This window comes from Ambystoma mexicanum, chromosome 1q (genome assembly GCF_040938575.1).
Source record: "Ambystoma mexicanum isolate Mex_15411 chromosome 1q, UKY_AmexF1_1, whole genome shotgun sequence".
In the NCBI taxonomy this organism is placed as follows: domain Eukaryota; kingdom Metazoa; phylum Chordata; class Amphibia; order Caudata; family Ambystomatidae; genus Ambystoma; species Ambystoma mexicanum.
This window is the reverse complement of record NC_090922.1, coordinates 939,994,228-940,015,630: the sequence shown is the minus strand read 5'-3', so window position 1 is coordinate 940,015,630 and position 21,403 is coordinate 939,994,228. Positions and strand designations below refer to the sequence as shown.

Here is a 21,403-nt window from a genome sequence, read left to right as displayed (position 1 = left end):
GGTTTCTCCCACAATTTGCGGGCCTCTGCCAGAATGTCCTTTTGCAGGAAAAGGCCTGAACGCTCTTGTGACTTCAGCATATGGGCCCCCAATAAAATCCTCTCCTGCAGTGCCGGGGGATCAGGAGTTGGGATGTCCAAAAAAGCCATTGAGTCCAGCTCCCTATCATGAAATGCCCACATAGAAGAGGGCAGTTCCTCTCCGTCCTCATAAGCACCTGCTCCGTCCCCTTTGACGGGCACATCAGAAGATGCTGAGGAGAATGAAAGCTAAGGATCTTTTGGCTCCAGAAGCCACTCAACTGGAGGGGGTGGTGGAGGAGGAGGCACTTCCACTGGTTTCAGAGGCTCCGGAGGTTTAGGGATAATTTCTTTGAAGAGGTCCCTAAAATATGCCTTCATGTGATCAGAATGTATCAGGTTTCGGAAGCAATTGAAGAACGTGTCTTCTGAAGACGGCTTGTGCTGTGCCGTAGGAATTGGGTGGTCCAGAGGACTGTATCTCCACAAGTCAACCAAAATTGGCTGCCACAACGGGCCCCCCCCCCATCCACGGATCCACATAGTGCAGCGGGGCTGATGTAGGTGGAAGTGTTATTTATTTATTTTTACATTTGTAAAGCATGCTAATCCCGGAGGCATCAAGGCGCCGTTGCATACCAGTTACACTCACATGCATCGTATAGGACACAACCTCTTCAATATCACCTCTCTGTTGGCTGTTGTGGTGAAGTAGATTTACAATTATGTGAACAGCCAGGTTTTCAGACTTTTTCTGAATGCCCAGTATGATTGCTCAGCTCGAATGTCGGGTGGGAGCAAGTTCAATTTTCTAGCTGCAAAGGTGGGAAAGCTCGCCCCACCACCATTTGTTTGTTTACATTTTGGTTGCAGCAGTCTGTTGGTGTAGTCCGCTCTTGTGGGTCTGAGTGGGCTGTGGTGATTTTCTATGATAGGTAGGAGGGAGCTGTGTTGGAGAGGCATCTATGTGTGATGGACAGGGACTTGAAGATGATGCGCTCACAAATAGGTAGCCAATGGGCCGCCTTTCTTGCAGCTGTGATGTGCTCGCGTTTGGCAATGTTAAAAGCAGCTCTGATGGCGATATTCTGTATCACCTGAATCTTCTGGATGTTGTGGAGAAAGGTGACAGTGTCTAGATTCAATAGTGGCTCGAGCAATTGTCAGGCAGATGTCCTGCAAGAGGAAGGGTCTGGATGCATTGATCAATTTGGACGAATATGCGGCAGAGGAAGCAATGGCGTTCACATGTCGCATGGATGAAAGTGCAGCATCCAGATACACTCCAAGCGTCTTTACCGAGGGGGAGACCGAGAATGTGTTGCCTTCGATCTGGAAGGATTCATATTGGGCATCAAGATTCTTAATCACTGCAGGGGGGCACACCAAGAGAATCTCTGTTTTTTCATCGTTTAGGCAGAGACAGTGATTAGCCATCCATTCTTGCTTGTGGTGTAAACTTTGTTTAGTGAGCATGTGCCATGATGTGATATGATATGATAGGTTATTTATAATGTACTTCATACCCAGAGGTTTCTAAGTGCAGACCCATGGATCAAACCTGTGGTGCTACATGTCGTCTTGCTTCCAAGGCGAATACGTTGCCCCTGAGCTATCCTCCCAAGTCAAGTAGATACTGGAGAAGGGGAGGAGGATTTGGGTGTCATCGGCATAGTTGGTGTACGATATGCCGATGGAGTCCAACAATTCAAATAAGGGCCTGGTAAAGATATTGTAGAGGGTGGGTGAAACACACAAGTCTAGCAGCAGTCCTCAGGGAATGGGGGATGTGGGATCATCTGCTTTTTCTGCACAGACTCACATGGATCTGCCCTCTTCCTCATGGGCTCAATGCCTTAAGAACTCAGTTTACTAGGACTTCTTTTAATGTTCTTTCCATCCTTCAGCATAGCACAGTTGTACACCTGTACTGTCTATACTCTGTTGGCTTTAGATACTGCTTGCTCCAATTTTCCCCATATTGACGCTTCATATACAGAGACTTGTTCAAGTTATATCTTCTAACTTCTTCACCAATGTTCATTTCTTTATGGCAACACTTGTTCCAACTTTCCCCATATTGGCATCTCAGATATGGAGACTTGTACCAATTCCTGCTTTTAAAATTGTTCATTAAGATTCATCTGCTTGTAAGAACCTTTGCTCCAAGTTTCCCCATCTTGATGTTTCATGCATAAGCATTTGTGCAAATACTGTCTTTCTGCTTTATTTGGTCGGTATTCAAAATGAACTTTCGGGGGCGCTGTCGAGCAGCAAAGAAGAATGGCAGCTTGAACGTGAGCTCTGGCTCTGACAGATTTCTTGATACGCATAAATCCTGCTTAATGCCTGAGTTTTACATTTCCCATGAAGGCAACTGCGGCTGGTAACCTGAAGGAACAGCGGTCCCAATCTGGTGGCTCCTTGCAGCTGGGACACCGTGATCCGACTGGCTGGAGGAGCACGTGGTGTGGAGCTGGAATGGGTACCGGCTGGTGTCTCTGGTGAAAGCAGTGGGTCGCTAAATATACCCTGGGGATCAGGCTGCCTACGGGAGGGGCTACCTGGTGCATGGTCGTGCATTGAACTCCAGCACATTACAGGTTGAATAAGACCAGAGCGAGCCGTTGGCGGGCAGTGCCGGCACAGCTGTCCCTCATTCTGGGACATGCAAACAACAGCTGGCTCCCGACTGCGGGCCGTGAGGGACAGGCATGGAAGATCTGATGCGAGGGAATGGTGTATGCCCCCGCTTGATGTGGAGTGCCCCGGAGCAGCACCTCAACACCTCAAGCTGTCCCTTCATTGCGATCATACGTGGACGGGGTCGGTGTAGCCTGCTGATTTACTAGCTGGCCTGCTCTCGATTGTGGTCTGGCCCTGAGGTAAGGCTCCTTGAGGAAGGACAGACTATATTCGAGCGAGCGGATTTGGGGCTAGCTGCTGCATTGCAGTGGGCTGCCGCATTGCACCCTAGGGTGTGGGTGACCAGCGGACCTTGGAATTGGCCAGCTGGTGCTGTTGCTGCCCACGCCCCTCCCTGTGGCAGACACTAGCTGATATCTATGGTATGAATGGGACTTGATGACCCCACTTGTGATGTAGCTGAAGAGTGAAGCGAACAACATCACCGTGGTCAGGACCTGGAGAACTTTGCCTGGTTGGAGCACTGACATGGTGTGGAACGGTGCCTGTCACACTACATCTCCCTGAAAACACTATTTGCTTCTGCCATTTTGTAGCGCAAAACAAGTCCTGTTACTATTATATTGTTAGGTCTGTGTGGACAAATATTGTGGAATAGGCCGCCGTTGGGAAGACAAGACAACTGGCAAAAACCCTGCTGGTGGTTAAAATGCGACGGTTAGCGGAGCAACATGACTAAAGGAGCTGCTAAACAACATAGCCCAATGGACTTGTAAACCAGCAACCAGGTGTCAACTACTGGTCCAGCGATCCTGGATCAAGGGGGAGGCTCAAATGTCTCAACTGGTGAACCTCGGGATGACCAACTGTTGATGGCCATGCAAAGTCGTTTCACGGCCGTTAATGTCAAATTGGATGATATCATGGCAACCATTGGGTCTCCAAAATCCAAACTCGAAAAGGAAAGCGGCCGCATTAATGAAGCCTAGGCCAGGATAGGCGAAGTGGAAGACAAGGTGGGCCAACATGATCGTGATATTGAAACATTGAAGACTGAACTCGCCAAGACCCGAGGGAAATGTGATGATCTCAAATCACGATCAAGGCAAAGTAATGTGCGCATAGTTGGAGTGCCCGAATCAGCATGCAATGGGCCTATGGAACCATTTGATGAGGGTCTCCTAAAAGCTTTGTTTGGCACAGATCAGTTCTCCGCACACTTTCTAGTTGAACGTGCACACTGTACTTAATTATAGGGATGGAGACCTCGTTCTGAAATTGTCTAGAGAACAAGGGGTGCTCCGATATGAAGCTAATAACATTCATATTTACTCTGATTTTGCAGCTGGGGTCCAGTGAAGAGGCTACCGAGGGCTAGACATGTTCTGTGTGCCCTAATGTTTCCTGTGAAATTGCGTCTCCAGTATGTTGGTAGGGCACACTTTTTGGAAAATCCTGCTTATGCTATAGCTTGTGTGGAGGGTTCAATCCCGCTCTCAATGCCAGAGCGTGGGAAAGATCAAAACCAGGCCCAAGGGAAGACGCCAAATAAAACGGCATGAAGGATTAATTAGGAATCTTTACTTTGGTTTTGCCGAACACTGAAATATGCAGGTGGGAGAAACTGTACAAAAGTAGTCCGGGTGTGTGACCACCTGGCTGGCCTACGGAAGCTATGACTGCTCGCAGCGCACCCCAGGAAATGTCTATGGTTATATGCAGACTACATCACCAAGTTGGGGTGGATGGTGAGGGTGGGGGGCTGGAGAGGGAAGTTTATAGGACAAGTTGGGGTATTAGAGTGGTATTCTTGGATGGGCAGGTTGGGGCGGGGATTGCGGGGGATTTAAAGAGGTTCAAAAGCAGACACCGCTACGTCCGATGTTGACCGTGGGTTGTACTACATGACAATTGGTTTTCAGAGTTGCATGCATGGTCATTGTTCTAGCTTACAACTAAATGCCAGGTGACGTAGTACGAATGATATTGTGGAATGTTCAGGGCCTGAAAAATCCTATTAAGGCTAGGGAGATTATAGCATACCTCGACTGCCACTCCCCCAAAAGAGTAATGTTACAAGAAACACAAGCGTTAGGGCCACTACATGACAGGTTTGCACCCAAATGGGGGAGTCAGAGATATTATACTACCTAATCATCTCAAGCTAGGGGAGTGCTTATTATGGTGCATCGATTGCTGCAGTTTCAAGCAGAGGAGATACAGGTGGACACTGAAGGCTGATATGTTATAGTTAGAGGGGATATGTCAGGTGAAAAAGTCATATTGGTCAACACCTAAGGCCCAAATATCGACGACCCAGGATTCTATACCCAAGTGTCTGATATACTTGTGAAGATGGCAGACATTTTAACACAATATTAGATAGCCTTAGCGACCGGTCAAGTACCACACAGCGAGGAATGACTGCTGCAGCTAAAACGATCAGGCAGGTAATGGAACAATTGGGGCTGATTGATGTGTGGAGGGACGAACACTCGAGTCCAGCCTAATATACATATTACTCTACAGTCCACAATGCTATGTCACGGATTGATTTCTGGCTACTCTCGGCAATATGGGCACCACGACTGCGGGGGAGCAGAATTTTGCCCAGCACCTTGTCGGATCACTCGCCAGTGGTGCTGTTGCTGGAACTTGGTGACTCACCGCGCTCCCAACCCATGTGGACGATGCCACGGTCCGTGTTAATGGACGGTGCTCTGGTGGAGGAACTTCGTCAGAAAATTGTGGGGGGTTTTTAGACGAATGAGGGCTCAGTTCCAAGGTATGCCACGATATGGGAAACCTTTAAGGTCTGGTGGCGTGGCACGATGATTTCGGTCACGAGTGTGGTACTGAAGACTAATAGGCGGGAGCTAGTGGAGATGGAATGGGAAGTGCGCAGGCTAGTGAATTAACGGCACAACTGCCAATAAGGCGCTCTTAGGAGTAATGAAGGGTTACATGCAAAAGTTTAGTGAATTAGCAGATCGAGAGATACATTATATGGCTACACCTGCCCAGGCGGGTCGATGCAGAGAGGAAGAGCGACCTGGACGTCTCCTAGTGGTTAGGGGCAAAAGTGAGGTTATGCCTATCACAGGAATTGAGGGGACAGCGGTGAGGTTCCCGACATCCACTGAGGAGATTAATGACAAGTTTCTACAATTCTAGAAGACGCTTTACGCAAGAGCAGACACATGTACGGAGGAGAAAGTAGAATTATATTTAAGTGGGATTGCACTCCCGGGTCTACCTGTGGAGGCCCGTCAGGCATTGGATAGCCCTATTAGTATTGAAGAAACAGCAGGGGCTATTGCAGCGATATCTTCTGGCAAAGCTCTTGGGCACGATGGACTGGGTATTGAATTATATAAACCATACAGCAAGACCCTGACATCGTGATTGCTTAATGTTTGGGATAAATCGCTGATGTCTGGGCAACTTCAACCCACAATCAATGAGGCAGTTATTTCTGTATTACCAAAACCAGGTAGGCCTGGAAGTCGCTTCCTACCACCCATTGTCATTAATTAATACTGATGCTAAGATGTTTGCCAAAGTATTGGCAAACAGGCTCCTTCCATACATGACACATCTTGTACACCCGGACCAGTCGGGATTCATTCCAACACAATTTACAGCCCTCTTTGGAAACATATCGCAAATTAGCCCATAGGCCCAGGCAGTAGCAGCATCTCTAGATGCTGAAAAATCTTTTGATTCCGTTTCATGGAATTATTGTTTGGTGTACTCAAACATTTTGGGATGGCGACCATTTTTGTCAGCTATGTACTATACAAGAACCCGACAGCCATGGTCCGAACTAGAGAGTGTTATCTCAACATTCGCATTTGCACGTGTAACACGACGGGGCTGCCCCTTCTTCCCATTGCCATTTGCGCTCACGATAGAGCACTACCCCAACTGATGAGGGATCGACACGCACATAGGGAAATATACATGGTGGGGCCCCCTCAGATCATCAACCCTATACACAGATGACACTCTGTTATATCTACGAAACTCTGATGAGAACCTGGGACGAAGTGTTGAGGTTTACTTGTCATTCTCGATACAAGATTAACACCACTAAAACCAAGCTGTTCTCACTTACTGATGGTACTACTACATCAGTCGACCTTAGACGATTTAGATGAGCCCCAATCAGTTTTAAATACTTGGGAGTGAAGATGTCCCGTACACATCCAACACTGTATGAAGACAATCACGAGACATATCTCAACGCGCTGGCAGTAAATTAGAGTTATGGGCGAGATTCTTGATTTTCTAATATGGCAGATTATCCCTATGGATAATGGTGGCGGTGCCCAAACTTCTATATTATTTTAATACTATACCAATTTGGCCGTGGCGAGTGTTTTTTGTAAAACTCTGTTCTATGGCAGTACAATTTGTTTGGGGAAGCAGTGTACCCCACATGAGTTGGGAGGGGCTAGCTGAACATTATGATAGGCGGGGGGCCCTAGTGGCTCCAGACTTTGAATTATATTATCTGGTCACCCAAGTATAATACGCAGGACACTAGTATTTTCCTGATCCAGGGCCAACACATCGGGCGACGGAACGATATGGAGAGGCACCCTATTAAATTAATACAATACTTCCAAATGAGGGCCGTAGCATGCCAGAAATGTCTGCCTTTTCCCCAGGAACCAGTATCATGTGAGTGTATAGATGTAATTGCATTTAGTGACACACCAAGGGACTAGTGTCAAGGCTGTAAAAGACAGTACACGCAGCTCAAGCGCCACAGAATACGGTGGGAAGGAGACTTGAGTGTGTGCATCTATGAGTCTAAATAGCATAGATATTGCCTTCTAACAAAGGATGTCACACTTAATGCACGGCTGCGCCTAATCCAATTTAAGGTCTTAAACCGATTACACTATACACCCACCAAGACGGCACCATTTTTTCCAGGCGCAGCAAACAAATGCATGAAATGTAGATATGAGGGGTAAACACGATAGATATGTTCTGCAATTGCCCTAAGATATCACAATTTTGGCAGGAGATTGCTGAAATGTTGCATGTCATGATTGGGATTCCACCTATGCTTCTTCCTATTAAATAGTTACGGGGCGATATTGGAAAAGTTTCCACTAAAGCATGCAGATTGTTTAATATGTGCAGTATAGTTGCAAAAAAATGTATTCTACTGAAATGGAAATCTAAAGTGGCACCATTATGTGAGGAACGGCTCAGAGAGTTAACTTATGTAAATGAAAAGGAGGAAGGTTATATTGTGACTGTAACTGCGGCGAGTAGACCTAAGAACATATGCAGTCCGTTCCGGTAATACTTAAGGGATGTTCAACCTGGCAATACAAAAAGTAATAATCCATGTGCAGAATGTTGATGTGCAATGTGAACCACTGCAGTAATTACTGTCAAGAATGATGAACAGTGTGCAACCTATGTCCAGTTTGTCTAAATAACGATTTTTGTTTTTTAAAAGTGACAAAATGAACTTTCAATGTTTCCTGTGCCTGTCGGTACACCCTGTGGTTCTCACAATCACTGGGCCAACTCACCAGTGTTTTCGACCAGCAGCACATTGCTGCAGCGAAGTCATCACTTGGGAATGCCATATCCCGCTTTGCAGACCCTCTGTTAGCTTCCCCACCGGCTTCACGGTCAATCAATCAGAAGCTGCTGTTTTCCGGCACGACCGCCCTTTGGACAGCGTCGCTGCTGCTAGTAGTTCTGGAGTGGTTCTTCTCTGGTGCCTGCCACTCTTCCCTGGGTCTCTCTCCACTCCGGTAAGAAAGGATGAGAAGCGGCAGCTTGCCTCTGTCTTGTGCTGCACGGTTCGTTCTTGTGCGTCTGCCTTCACTCACAGTTCTGCTTCACCCTTCACCAACTCTGCTGCTCTGCTGACCAACTTGAAAGGAAAGCCATTTTTAAAGGTCCTGCGTATCTGATCTGTACCATAACAACTAGCTTACGTGTTGGTCTTGTGGTTTCCTTAAATCCCTACTAACTCTGTCTTCCTCTCCCTCGTCTCAGTACTTGAGGCGATGTGGCAGTTGTAGTCCATAGGATTGTTGTCAAGAACAGAAACATCAGAGTTACAAGATGTTAAATGTGAATTATGTGTATTTGAGGTGTGAATGTTATTTTGCTCTGAATGTTTTGCATGAATGGCTCTTTGGGTCCTATAAAGGGAGGGATTTATAAAATGACAATCATCCATTAAGGATTCAGGAATTATGTGGTCTTCCTCATTTTTAAGGGAAGGATACTGCATCTTTCCTGATGGAGTCACCACTTTCCCCCCACCCCCGACAGCCATCTCGTTCCGTGTGATCCTCCCTCATAATACCACCCCCAGGATCAGAATCAGGTAGCGGCTGCCTTCCCCTGGCCACATGGGAGAAGATCTTTGGCCAAGGATCAGTGATGACGCCATAGGATTCATCACACTCTGCACTGCAGTGACAGGTATATGGAAATAAATGGCTGCCTTGTATCTCCAGGAAATCAGGGAGGGAGTAACTGTATCATAATGACTGACAGGGGACTGGACCAATGACCATGAGAACGTGTGACAAGACAGGGCAGAAGATGCTGTATGTTAGAAGGTGGAAGTTGTGTAAAGACAGACGGTTTTCAGGTGAGTACTGGTGTAAACGGAGTCACTGAATGAGAGGGATCTCCCTTACAATTCATGTATATGTAATTATTGGTTTGGGTTTAATACTTTTCTACAGGCAGATACATCACCTTCAGAGCACCAGAGGCAAAAGCTCTCCCTGTTCCCCCTCCCCCTCTCCCCATCATCTGTGCCTGGTGAATTGAAGTGAATCCGGTCATTATTATTTGAATAATGTTAATTTTATTTAAATGAGAGCAATACACAAATACCCTTGCTATGTCACTGCTGCTCCTCTTAGAACAGGCCCAATCAATGCTTTTTAAAACTGCATTAACAAATACATCAAAAAGGATCAAACTTTTCTGGCTAGCCCATTTCTGGTTGCAGCTTTCATGGAGTTAAAAACCTCTTCCTATGAAAGCTTGGGAGAGGAACGTGGATTAAGTCCTATTTTCTGAGGGTAGTGGGTAATCACACATGCGATGGTAAGGGGTAATTAATCGAAATGGAGAAAGCGGTTTAACAGGTAGTGCACTTGAGCCAGGAATGGCTGGAAACTAGGGAGGAAGGAAAGTAGGACATACCGTAATTTGAAATTAAACCAAAATGCCAGATGGGAAAGTCAAAGCCAAACCAATCTTTTCATCATTTTAAATAAATATGTTCCAGGTACAGAGCTCTGGCGAACGCGCTTTATAAAAATAATCATTATCATAAGGCAGCAACTCATTGATACTGCATCTAATGGTTTACACTAACAGTTAATATATTGACTTGAAGAGAGCAAAGACTAATTGACAGCATTTCAGTGTTAAAAGAGCGTCCAAAGCAATGAACCGTTTGCTTAGAATAAATAGAATTTATGTACGTTAAAATACTAAACGGACTTACCAGCAGGAAAACGAATCCACAAGACTCACATTTAGAGAGAAGCTACAATATTTTGTTCGAAAAGTGAAATTATTTCGGGTGTCAAAGGCCTCCGTCCTTAATGTTGCAGTCTTCCTTTGTGGACTGATCATTTATTTCAGCAATTATAGTGTAAGGATACCTGCCAATAAAGAGTCGTGGGTTACACATGTAATCTTTGTATCCATTTTCCAAAGTCACCGCACACTTTCACTCTTCTCCTCTGTAGCTAACGGTTCGAAAAAGCACTGCTACGACACATCACCCTACAGCTATATTTAGCCATGCAGTAACCACATTTCTGTATGCCGTCTCACTTTTCATCACACAGCAGCTTAGGTAAACAGGCGTGAGAATCAATGCATGGCTGTCAAGTGGCTTGGGCAATTTCATTCCAGTTTATAGAATGCTCTGTGCTCTGTCGTCCTAAATAGCTAATGCAATCGCGGTAACATTTCGTAAAAGACTAAAGCACTGGTAGCTTAATTCCCATAGAACAAGACCAAGACCAAAACCGAAAATGTAACCTTGTATGAATCTTACTAGAATTCCCTGCTGTTAGATTCATGTCCTCCCATATTAATAACAATAGTAATTTGTAAAATATGGCCCGAAAAAAGCACTGGCAAAGCCAATACGGTATTTCTGTCATATGACAAGTACAGTCCCAAATGCCTCAATAACGCCATCGTATGCCTGGAATAGTCACCATGTGGTAAGGTAGAACAACACTCGTGTCGCTGCTGCCATCATATGTTGTGCGCTGACACAAATCTCTCAATAATGCGCTTTTTAAAACCTCCAAATAGATAAATACATGTTAGTCATTTGGAGAATCCTTGAATTAGTTGTGTCACCCAAGTGTCCTTTTCTGGGAAGTCTACAGTTGACGTTCTTTGCTTGGTAGCATCTTGATACAACCTATGAAAAACCGTACTTTTAAAAAATGATTTAAAATCTGAATCTATGTGATCACTGCGACCCTCGCAATTGTGACGGCCGAAAATGCCGACTTTTTAAAAATTATTATTATTTTTAAAACCCCTTTACACCACATATATATGCGGGAGGAGACGCCAGCAACCGCCCCCCCCCCCCATATTAATATTATATCCTATACCCCCCACGTATATATGTGGTGTAAGGGGGGTCTAAACAAAAAAAAGTCGGCATTTTCAGCCGTCTTAATTGTAAAGCCGACATTTTTGGCCATTACCTAAAATCTGTTTTTTTTTTTTTTTTACAAATCTGCATATCCCCAGTAAGCCAGAAGATGAAACTTGAGCTCCTCGTCCATCGTTCTGCCAAATGATTTGCTTATGTGAGAGAGAGTGTGTGTGTGAGTGTGAGAGTGTTTGTTTGAGAGTGAGTGCGAGTGCGAGAGAGAGAGAGTGTGTGTTTCACGTTCTCATTATATATGAAGAGGAAGGAGTGAAAAGGTAACCGTGAAAGCACGGGGAAAAATGGGCGAGGAGGGCGGGAAAGAACCTAGCTAGAATGGTGCCGTGATGACGCAGTGGACAGAAAGAGACATGGTCATTGAAACATTATTCATACCAATTCAGCAGATACGCACAAACCCATATGTCCTCACTAGATCGAGGAGAAATCAAATGGTCACGTGCAGGGGCCTGCAACATTTTATTCACCAGAGGGTTTGGAGTACAACAGTAAAGCCCATTAACTATAGACAGTAAGTAAACATACAGACAGCAGAGGATAGTTACAAGAGGCAAGATAAGGCAAGTGGTTTCATATCAGTGGCGAGGTGTTCATGCTAGTATAAATAAAAGTAGGAAAACATTATTTTTTTAAGTTAAGGTTACTCCCTGTAAAACGTTAATGCTAAAAAACGATGGGACGGCCAGAGTTAGGTCTAACCGGATTATTAAACACTAAACATAAAATAACGTATTTATTTATATTTGTATGGTGCACTTGCAGCCCAAAGGCATTGAGGCGCTGTTACATGAAATTGTACGTAGGCTTGATTCAATGATTACATATGACACAGGTGGTCTCTTGATTCCAAAAACATTGGTGAAAAAACAAAGCTGACAAGGAGTTACATAGATGGCATACATTTAGGCAACATTATACTCTTGTATGAAGGCATTCTGAGACGCGGCTAGCACCCAGCCACTGTACGTCTAGATGTAGAGAGTACAGAGTCCACCATTAAACAAAAAGCTTAGTTTTGATAGGACTATTGTTTACATTGTAAGATGTTTTAGAAATGGTCTGTATTCCTGTTATGTATCCTGCTATCTTGATGGTGTATGTTGTAAAGATGTACACATGTGCCGATCTTACATTTTAACTTATTTTTGAGAGTCAGTTAAGGTTCTGACAATGTTGATTTTATTTTCAGTTTAGTGTTTAATACTAGGTAAAGCTTTAACATTATCACTCCCCATATTTGTAGACTTTACATTTTAATTGATAGTAACCTTTGCATTTTTATGAATTTTATTTCCCAACGATTTCTTTATTTGTTAAAGTGTTGTATAATTTGTATGCAAGATATAGTGACAGATTGTATTGGGTGCAGAAGATCCTATGCTGTATGCTGTGCTACATTTCACACTAAATTTTAAGTTTGCTTGCCCCTCTGTCCCTACTGTGCATGAACGGTGGCCCAACATGTTGGGTGTGATGGATCATCTTGTGTATTTCCCGAAATATTGCACTTTTTCCATTTTGTTTTCTCCCTCTGCGCTGGGACGCATGAACGGCAACCATGATGGGGCTCATGTTTGTGTTCCCGTAATTTGACTGCCGGGGACCAATTACATTTACACTGTAACATAAGCGTGACCCCGCCGTCAAATTTGGGTAATTTGCACGTCGGGGTGCACATGTAAAGGGCAAAAGGCGACGTACAAGCGTGTTCCCATTTGCACTCCGCAGTGCAATGAGAGTAAATACTGCCTGGCATAGCGTGCACTTTTGATTGTGAGCGCAGCTTGCCATTAAAATGAAATACTCTCCGACATGCTGGCATGTCCGAGAGCATTTCATTTTTATTTGTGAACACTGCTTACCATGCATGCATGGTAAACTGTATTCACAGTGAAAAATAAATGCTGTCTGACATCCGAAACAACCAAGAGACAGCCAGAATATAAAACACAAACACGCAAGAGAAGCTGCAGGAGCAATTTAAAACCCTAAAGGCATAATGCACCTACTTAAACACAAAAGAGACTATAACCGACTAACAAGCCTCCAAGGGTTCCCCTCACCGAAAGAATAACCAGAGGACATTCTTGGCTCATATAACCCTGCTATTTGGAATCCGGCGCCCAATTCAGCGCATGGTCAGGTACCCATTTCCACCTGCGTTCTGCATTAGAGCAAATGGAGTGTAGTTTCAAGTCTTGATTCAAACCGGAATGCCCTTATACAACCAGACCACTCCAATACGATCACTCACCAGCCCTTCACAATCACTTCCCCATCCTTAACACCATCCAGCATCAGGTATTCAGTCTTTTCCAGTCCCCATCAACTGGCATCACTAGTACTTTTGAAGGGTTTCCGAACTCTAACATCCCTAACAATGCCAAAGCTTTCCCTTTAAGACAGCTCCCAGGGTGCGGGAACACCGTGAATAATGTACATGCACCATTAAGTGCTACTGATCTGCTTAACATAGTTTAGAAATTCCCCAAGATCCGAGAGGATCTCGCCAAGTTTCAGGGGGAACTGCAAGTCAAAATACTGTTACATCCTATTAGAGGTATTGATTAATTTCCGGAAACTATACGGCTTCCGCATCAATACAGAAAAATCGGTATTGCTCCCGTTGGGAGGAATCCGCATCCGAGATCTTACTGGCCTCACGGACAGGGGGCTCAAATGGGAGGGGGTCTCGTTTAGGAACCTAGGCATCTGAATCTTTCCCGATATTGAAGACACATTTGTATGTAATACGGGAAAGGCGTTGTCGGGAATAGGTAAATCAGTCCAATTTTGGAAGAAGTTACCGATATTATTGATGGGGAAGGTAGCATTTTGTAAAATGGTCATCCTCCCGAGAATCTTATACTACTTTACCAATATCCTATACACCATCAAGAAGATTTTCTTTAAGATGCTGGATGAGCGGATAGGAGAGTTGCTGTGGGACACGGGATGGAGAAGAGCCGCCCTGGCAACCTTGAGGGATCCGTGCTGTGAAGGAGGCTTTAATCTTCCAAACTATGAGTGGTATTTCATGACGGCTCAACTACAGGCAGTAATAACATTCGCAGGTACCAGTTGGGAGCTAATGATGGGCTTGTTGGGGGACCTCCTGCCCCATCGAAAGGGAGTGAAATTATTGTGGGGCGCGGTCGGGGAAAAGGGACCACACGTGTATTTCAGGTGGTACGAGAGGTTTGGAAAAAACCTTTAAGGAAGCTAAGGATGCCGGGGCTCTATAGCGCAGATCTATCATGGGGCACGGATGGGGGACTTTGGTCAGCAATACAGCAGATGGGGTTCTTGGGTCTGATGGAGAGGAGGCGTGACTCAGTAGGAGCCTTGTTTGCGGGCGGAAAGCTAATGTCGTTTCAGGAATGGAGAACGCAATTGGAGATCTCAAGAGGGCAGTTCCTCGTCTATGGGGCAGTGGTTAAACGTTGTTAAGAAGGATTTCTGAACTCTGTCCAGGAGGGGCAGAGGTTCAGAAGGCCAACCTAGTTTCTTGGAACAGGGAAACCTCTGGACAAGCCAGACCAATCAGGGAAGCTATGGCAGGCGGTCAAGACTAAGTCTCAGGAGGGGTAAGGGTGACTGAAGGACCTCAATGAGCACACAGAGCAAGGACACTTACAAATTACTCCAGACAGGTGTTACATTCAAAATATAGACACATTTATTACAAGACCTTTGTAACACAGACTATAGCAAAGAATCACAGTAATGCTAAGTAAACCAATACATCATACTCGATACAATATATATACAAGACCAGGAGGGTCAAAAGGGATGACCGCACGAAATATGTTGACAACCTAGAGGGGGACGAAAACAGGCAGTGGAGTTAATCTTTAGACCTTAATCAACATCAGTTATTCACCTAAGAGGCAGTCCAAGCCCTAAGAAGAGTGGAGCCTTGTGCTCAATAGTACATGTGTGCCAATGCACGCGGTTATTCCAATGGACAAAGCAGGGTCTCTTGCAGCTCGGGAAGGTGGATAAGGCGATGAAGAATAAGTTCCCACTATTCAAGAAGGACCTCCACTTGAAGGCAGAGGCAGTTCGAGAGTTCGAGATGGAGTCACTATTTCGCAATAGCAGTGGACAGAAGAGAGGCCTCCAGGGGCCACTTGTGCGTAAATTTGGGCTCTGGCACTAGGGGCCACCAGTTGGGGTAATGATTACTCACCGGTCCCTGAGGCAAGGAGACCCAAACTTCAGCAGGTTAGTCCAATTCGGTTGCAGGTTCGACAGCGGCAACAAGGACGTCTCAGCACCTTTTAGTTCCTGAGATCCAGCGAGGATTCCCAAAAGGGACAGTGGCGTTTTTCCGCTCCGTGGGGATGAATCAACCCAGTTTCACTGCAGCAGGCTTCAGGGGCAAGAGGGTCACCAATGCAGCGGACTTGCAAAGGATGTTGCCACAGCAGGGCAACACGGTTACCGCGTTTACTCCGGTACGAACGCACTCATCTCACTTCTGACCTGGGAATGCCAAGTGTACGAAATTCGGTATGAGGGTGCCGAGGACACGGAGCAAGCAGTACACCAAGTTTCGAGGGCCTCCTCGAAATGACGGCGTAGACAGAGCAAAGGTCCTGCGTAAGCTGGTCAGCCCACTGGTTGGCCCCAGGACACTTCCGAGAAAACTTACTTGCAGGTTTTGGTGAAGGTGCCGAGAATAGTTGGTCCCACTATTCCAATGGGTCAAAGTGTCTTCGCAGACCTTCTAGGACGACCAGATGCAGAGGGGTCCCACGGGACGACAGCAGGCTTAGGGTGCCAAACCTTCCAGCGGGTCACCAGCGGTTCCTCGACTAAGCTTCGTAGTTGCAGGATACTTGGATCCTATCCCTTGTTCAGTGAGAACTCAGGAGATCAACCTGGTAATGGTGTTTCCAGCCTCCTCTTATCCAAAGTTGCCTTTGCGCCAAAACGGATAGGACCCAATGGGAGATCTGCTCACAAACACTCACTCCATACGTGGACCAATCACAGACCACGGTGGTCTCAGGCATTCGGGACACTCCAGACTCTTTGGCACCCAGGATGTGTATTGGGACCAGACATCCCAGCCCACATCCTGGAGGCACACACACAAGGCATGCAGAAGCCCGCGAAAGCATTGGGATTCGCTGGAAAATACATGACCATATAAGGACTGGTCCGGGTCGACTCGACTCGGAGAAGGTGAAGGGCCAAGATGGCCAAAAGACGGGACAAAGAACCTCGTGGCATGGCGATTTTGGAGCCAGGCCACCTATTTGTGCCAAATGCGGTTAACGCGTTTAACATGGCAGGAAAGGGTTAAAAATAATGCGAAACGATAGCTGCCACCAGTCCTGTCCATGACTCATCTGCACAGTTCATAAAAAGTCCAGCGAGAGTATCTAGGGCCTTTGGAAATTACTATAGTATAGACCCAAGTGTGCTGTATAGTAAGATACATTGCACACTCGTTACATGTTGCACAAAAGTTGCAACATGAGAAAAGGACTAAGGGAAACAAATCTCCCAGTACTGACTGTCTTAAGGGCATGTCCGTTTCCCCATAAAAAGTGAGCGAAAGCCCAGAAGAGTACAGCTGAAGGCTGTGCTTCTCTGGCAAAGTCAGTCAGTGGTGTCTAAACAGCAGCAAAAAGTTTGGTGGTTGACACATGGAGGGAAAATTACATACACATATAAAATCTTTCCTAGCAAATATCTAGCCAAAATGTGGACAGGTATCCCAGAGGAAGCTACTACAAGCCCATTAATGCAAGAATTACTTACGCAGGGGGATGAAAGGGCCAGGATCTCTCGAATTTACCAAGCAATACGAGGGCAGTTTCCTCTGGAAGAATTAACGGTTAAGGCCAAATGGGAGGGCGGGAAGCCAGATTTTGGAAGCAGATTGGGGTACAATGTGGGAACAGGTTCATAAAGTCTCGAGAACGCAAGATTTCAACTTCTACAGTTCAATGTCCTACATAGGGTGTATGTGACCCCATGCAAAACTGCATGCAATGAATAACACCTTGAGTGCGGATGCCCGAGATGCGAGACCAGACCGGCAGGGATCTGGCACATGCTGTGGGAATGCCTGGTGACGACGCGCTACTGGCAAGCAGTGGTGTCAAAGATTAATGGCCTATTGGGTTCCAGTTTTGACAACAGCCCGAGGGTGCGTTTATGGGGATTGATACCGGGTGGGAAGCGCCACAGAGTGAGTAAGTGGCTAGCACAATTTATGCTAATATTAGAGAAAAGGAGGGTAGCCATAGCCTGGAAAAAGCCCCAGGGCCCATCCTTGGCACAATGGATGGGAGATATCCGTAGATGGGGAATGGCATAGTTAGATATTTTACAACAAACCCAACACCCGATATTGTAGGATGGGGTGGTGTCGGATTGGAGCCAACTACATTCCTAAGAAGACTTGAAACCCCCTTGAACATTAGGGGTGGTGAGAGTACAGCTTATGGATGGGGGCTCTGGAGGGAAGTAGGGGGTAAGGAAATGTACTGATGGAAAAGTGTGATGCCGCCACAAGAAGCGTTGAACTGAAAAGTTGGATGTACATGATATTCACCTTAATGTATTCTCTCACCCTAAACCTTTTGCCCAATTTATGTAACTGTCAAAGTTGTAATGTTAATTTTGTATACAAAGAAAATGTTGAATAAACATAAGTTCAAAAAAAAGAAAATCAACCGTTACCGGCCCACGTGCATATACCGTAAACAATTGAGAGCTGCTCTCCATGCTGACGCTTTTGCCCTGCTTAACAGAGATGTAACTGGCCAACCGAAGAAACCCCTATTGAAGGTTTAAAAGATTTCACTGATTGGTACAGTCCGTTCTTTATATCTCCCCCAGGAAAACTGATTGGTCCACAATCAATGCATGGAAACAAGCTAAGGACGAAATCCGTCACTTTCTCGAGAAGCTGAAACAATGTTTTGATTAATATACAGGAATCATGGATGCACTATGGCCCCACAAGCCGTAGCATCACAGTTTATTAGGGGTCTGTAACCAAAAGAAGCCGAAGGAATAACATCTATTTAAATTGTCTGGGAATGAAAAAAATCTAATTGCAGCACTTTTTTGAGAAAAAGACGAAAGATAGAACGAGAACACCGAAGAAAAACTCATGGCTTTACAAATACAGAAGTTACATCATCTCAGGGAAGAGGAAGCATCTGGTCTGCTTCAGGGGGGCGGGGAAGAGAACACAGGGAACGAGAATCCCTCCCCTACATGCCGGGTATGGGAACAATGATGAAAGACACACTGAGAATGTGTATAATGATCAGTGTAATTATTGTAAAGAATTTGGTTACTGGAAAGCTGAATGTCCAAACAGATCACCACAGGGCAGACCAGCCAGCTAGCCAACAGAACCTGCTTCACCTGCTTTTTCCCACGCCTCCACCGCAGCCACATTAAATGCCCATTAGCACACTGGTGGGGGGAGCCAACCAATCAGGTGGCTAGGAGGGTTGAAACCAGCAATCTCAGCCCGCGTTCCATGGCATCTGAAGGCCGGTTCCCCCTCCACCATCTTACCCTCACCCTCAGTCCCCTTTCTTTTTTACCATCTTCCCACCAACCCCCACTTACCTTATTTTGGCAGCAGCAATTGCCACGGCCATATTTTCTCCTTCCTCTTGGCTCCTGGAGGCCAACATGGAAAGGGAAGAGGGGCTCATTATGGAGCACCGCCTTCCCTTTAAATGGCAGCAATCTTGAAATACTATTTTCCGTCTGTTATCGGTTCGCTGCGAGGCATCCCGTTCACACCAGGAAAATACTTTAAATTAGCCCTGGCCCAGCATTTGGGACGGGTGCTTATGCCATTAACCCCATTTTCCAGTCCTGGGATGGGTGGGTTAACGCCACATTATGACAGCCAGGGGTCAATGAGATAGTGGCCACATTGATACCGCTTAATCCTGCTGTTCCATAGGTAGGTTTCATGCATGAAAGATACTGGGCCTCCGTGCTGAAAGCTTCAGAATTTCCTCATGTTGTATGCTCCAATTATATCATGAATACTGTTGGTATTGGGGGTCCACCAATACCCCACCATGTGTCTCACCCTATGACTGTTACTCTAGAACCTTTTAATACTTTATGTATACACTGGGCATGACAATGTATAATACATCAATATCACATTGTAATCTGTTACCACAATATACATGAGTAAGGCACCCACACAGAAAATCACAAAATTACAATCAAGCACTGAAGCAAAAGGCCTAGTCGCTGGAGCACACCTTCTACACCAAGTCTCTCTGTGTGTACGTCAGTGCGTGACAAGTAGGCTCGATAAAAAAAACAACAATATATACTTGGGACGATTTACCACTGTCTAGAGCACAATATACACATTCTCAGTATTATTTGCCCACGTTAGATCTCTCAGCCACTACTTCACCTTTGGAGGTTTAGTGCTTTTCCACCACAGCAAGATGGCTTTTTTCACCAGGAGGGTAGCAATATTATGAATCTGCACTTGATCCTTTCCATCTTGTCGTAGCAGCCTAATAGACACCACTGGGGTCCACAGCTATTGTCACCACCATCATTACAGAAAGCTCTACACAGACCTCTATCCAGTACATGCCAAGTTTAGGGCAGGTCCAAAACATATGATAATGGTCCACATCCGGGGACCTGCATCAGGGACAACACCCCTCAGCATCATTGTAGCATTTCCGAAGAATCATGGGTGTGTAGTGCAGGTTTGCAATATTTTAAAATATATCAGCCAAAATTTTGAATTGACCGACACTTCTTTGGTAAGTGAACATGCCCTTTGCCACATTAATTCCCCCCACCTAAGGCCCTGGCCCATCTAGTGCACGCTCTCAAGAATGGTTCCCTGGTTTCATGCTGAATCAGATTACAGAAAATAGACACAAACGGGGCTCATTACGAGTTTGCCAGTAAAACAGCTGTAATGCTGGTCCGGCAGTGTTACCATTACCGGGAGGGGGACCGGCAGATTTACTGACGTATTATGAGTCATCGGGCACGCACGCACACCCATGCCAGAAACAGTAATCCGCTAGCTGTACTACCAGCGTCAACGGCCATCAGCCTCTGATACTGGCAAGATATTGCCGGTACTTTCGTTTCTGCCACCATACCAGCCAGTATTACCAGCGTCAGAAATAGCGTAATCGGCGGCTGCCATCTTTGAAAACTCAATCTACCCCGAATCACCCATTTCCAGCGGGCATCCAGTCCCCAAAGTAGTGGCAACAAAATGGCACAGAAAAAAAGGCCCATCTGCCAGATCTCTGGCTACGGAAGCTAACATTTAAGGACGCAGAGCTAACTGCATTGACAGATGCAGCGGTGGAGCATGCTAATACTCTATTCGGCAGCAGGCACAGAAAAACCTCTGTCCAGCCTAAGACAACCAAATGGGCTGACATACAGGCAAGGGTGACGGCAGTGGGAACTGTACCCAGTAGCATCAGGGACTGTAGGAAGCGCTTGGACAACCTCAAGGTGCAGGTCCGCAGCCTCATAGCCAGACACAGGAGGAAGAGCGCTGGCACAGAAGGAGGCACAGTGGAATCCCTCCACCTTAGGCCCTGGGAAGAGATGGTCAACTCCATCCTCCACATGGAGGGCATTGAGGGGATAGGGAGCATGGAGGCTAGAGCAGGGGACAACAGAAATGGCAGTAAGTACATCTGACACCATGCACATGTGAATATAGTGTCCAAAAGCATGCTTCCCCCAGTAGAGATGCACAATATGGGCACGGGAATGGTTCAATACATGGCAGGCACAGCAAATAGCCAGTGAGCACACACATGTGCGAGGGGAGGCAGGTAAACATAGCCATGCACATGCACTGTAGTCAAAACCTGCATGCCAACACACGGATACATGAGAAGCACCCATGTGTGCCAAGATAGTCCATATCAGTAAGTGAAGCCCCACTGCAACAACAAGCCACCTTGATAGGTCAGCAGGCAATGTGCACATGCATGTACCGTGTAAACCCTCAGCAGGC

At 45.9% G+C, this 21,403-nt stretch overlaps 1 protein-coding gene across 4 annotated transcripts in view; it reads right to left on the bottom strand.

The window, feature by feature from the left end:
- Positions 1-21,403, bottom strand: part of TTLL7 (tubulin tyrosine ligase like 7) — a 2,250,822-nt gene that overhangs the window by 2,168,046 nt on the left and 61,373 nt on the right. For 3 of the 4 annotated variants that reach the window (XM_069641609.1, XM_069641612.1, XM_069641611.1), the window contains exon 2: positions 10,180-10,339. The exons of the other annotated variant lie outside the window; for it this stretch is intronic. The gene's annotated coding sequence lies outside the window, so the exon portion shown is untranslated. The remainder of the gene's footprint in view (positions 1-10,179; positions 10,340-21,403) is intronic. 4 annotated transcript variants of the gene reach the window in all.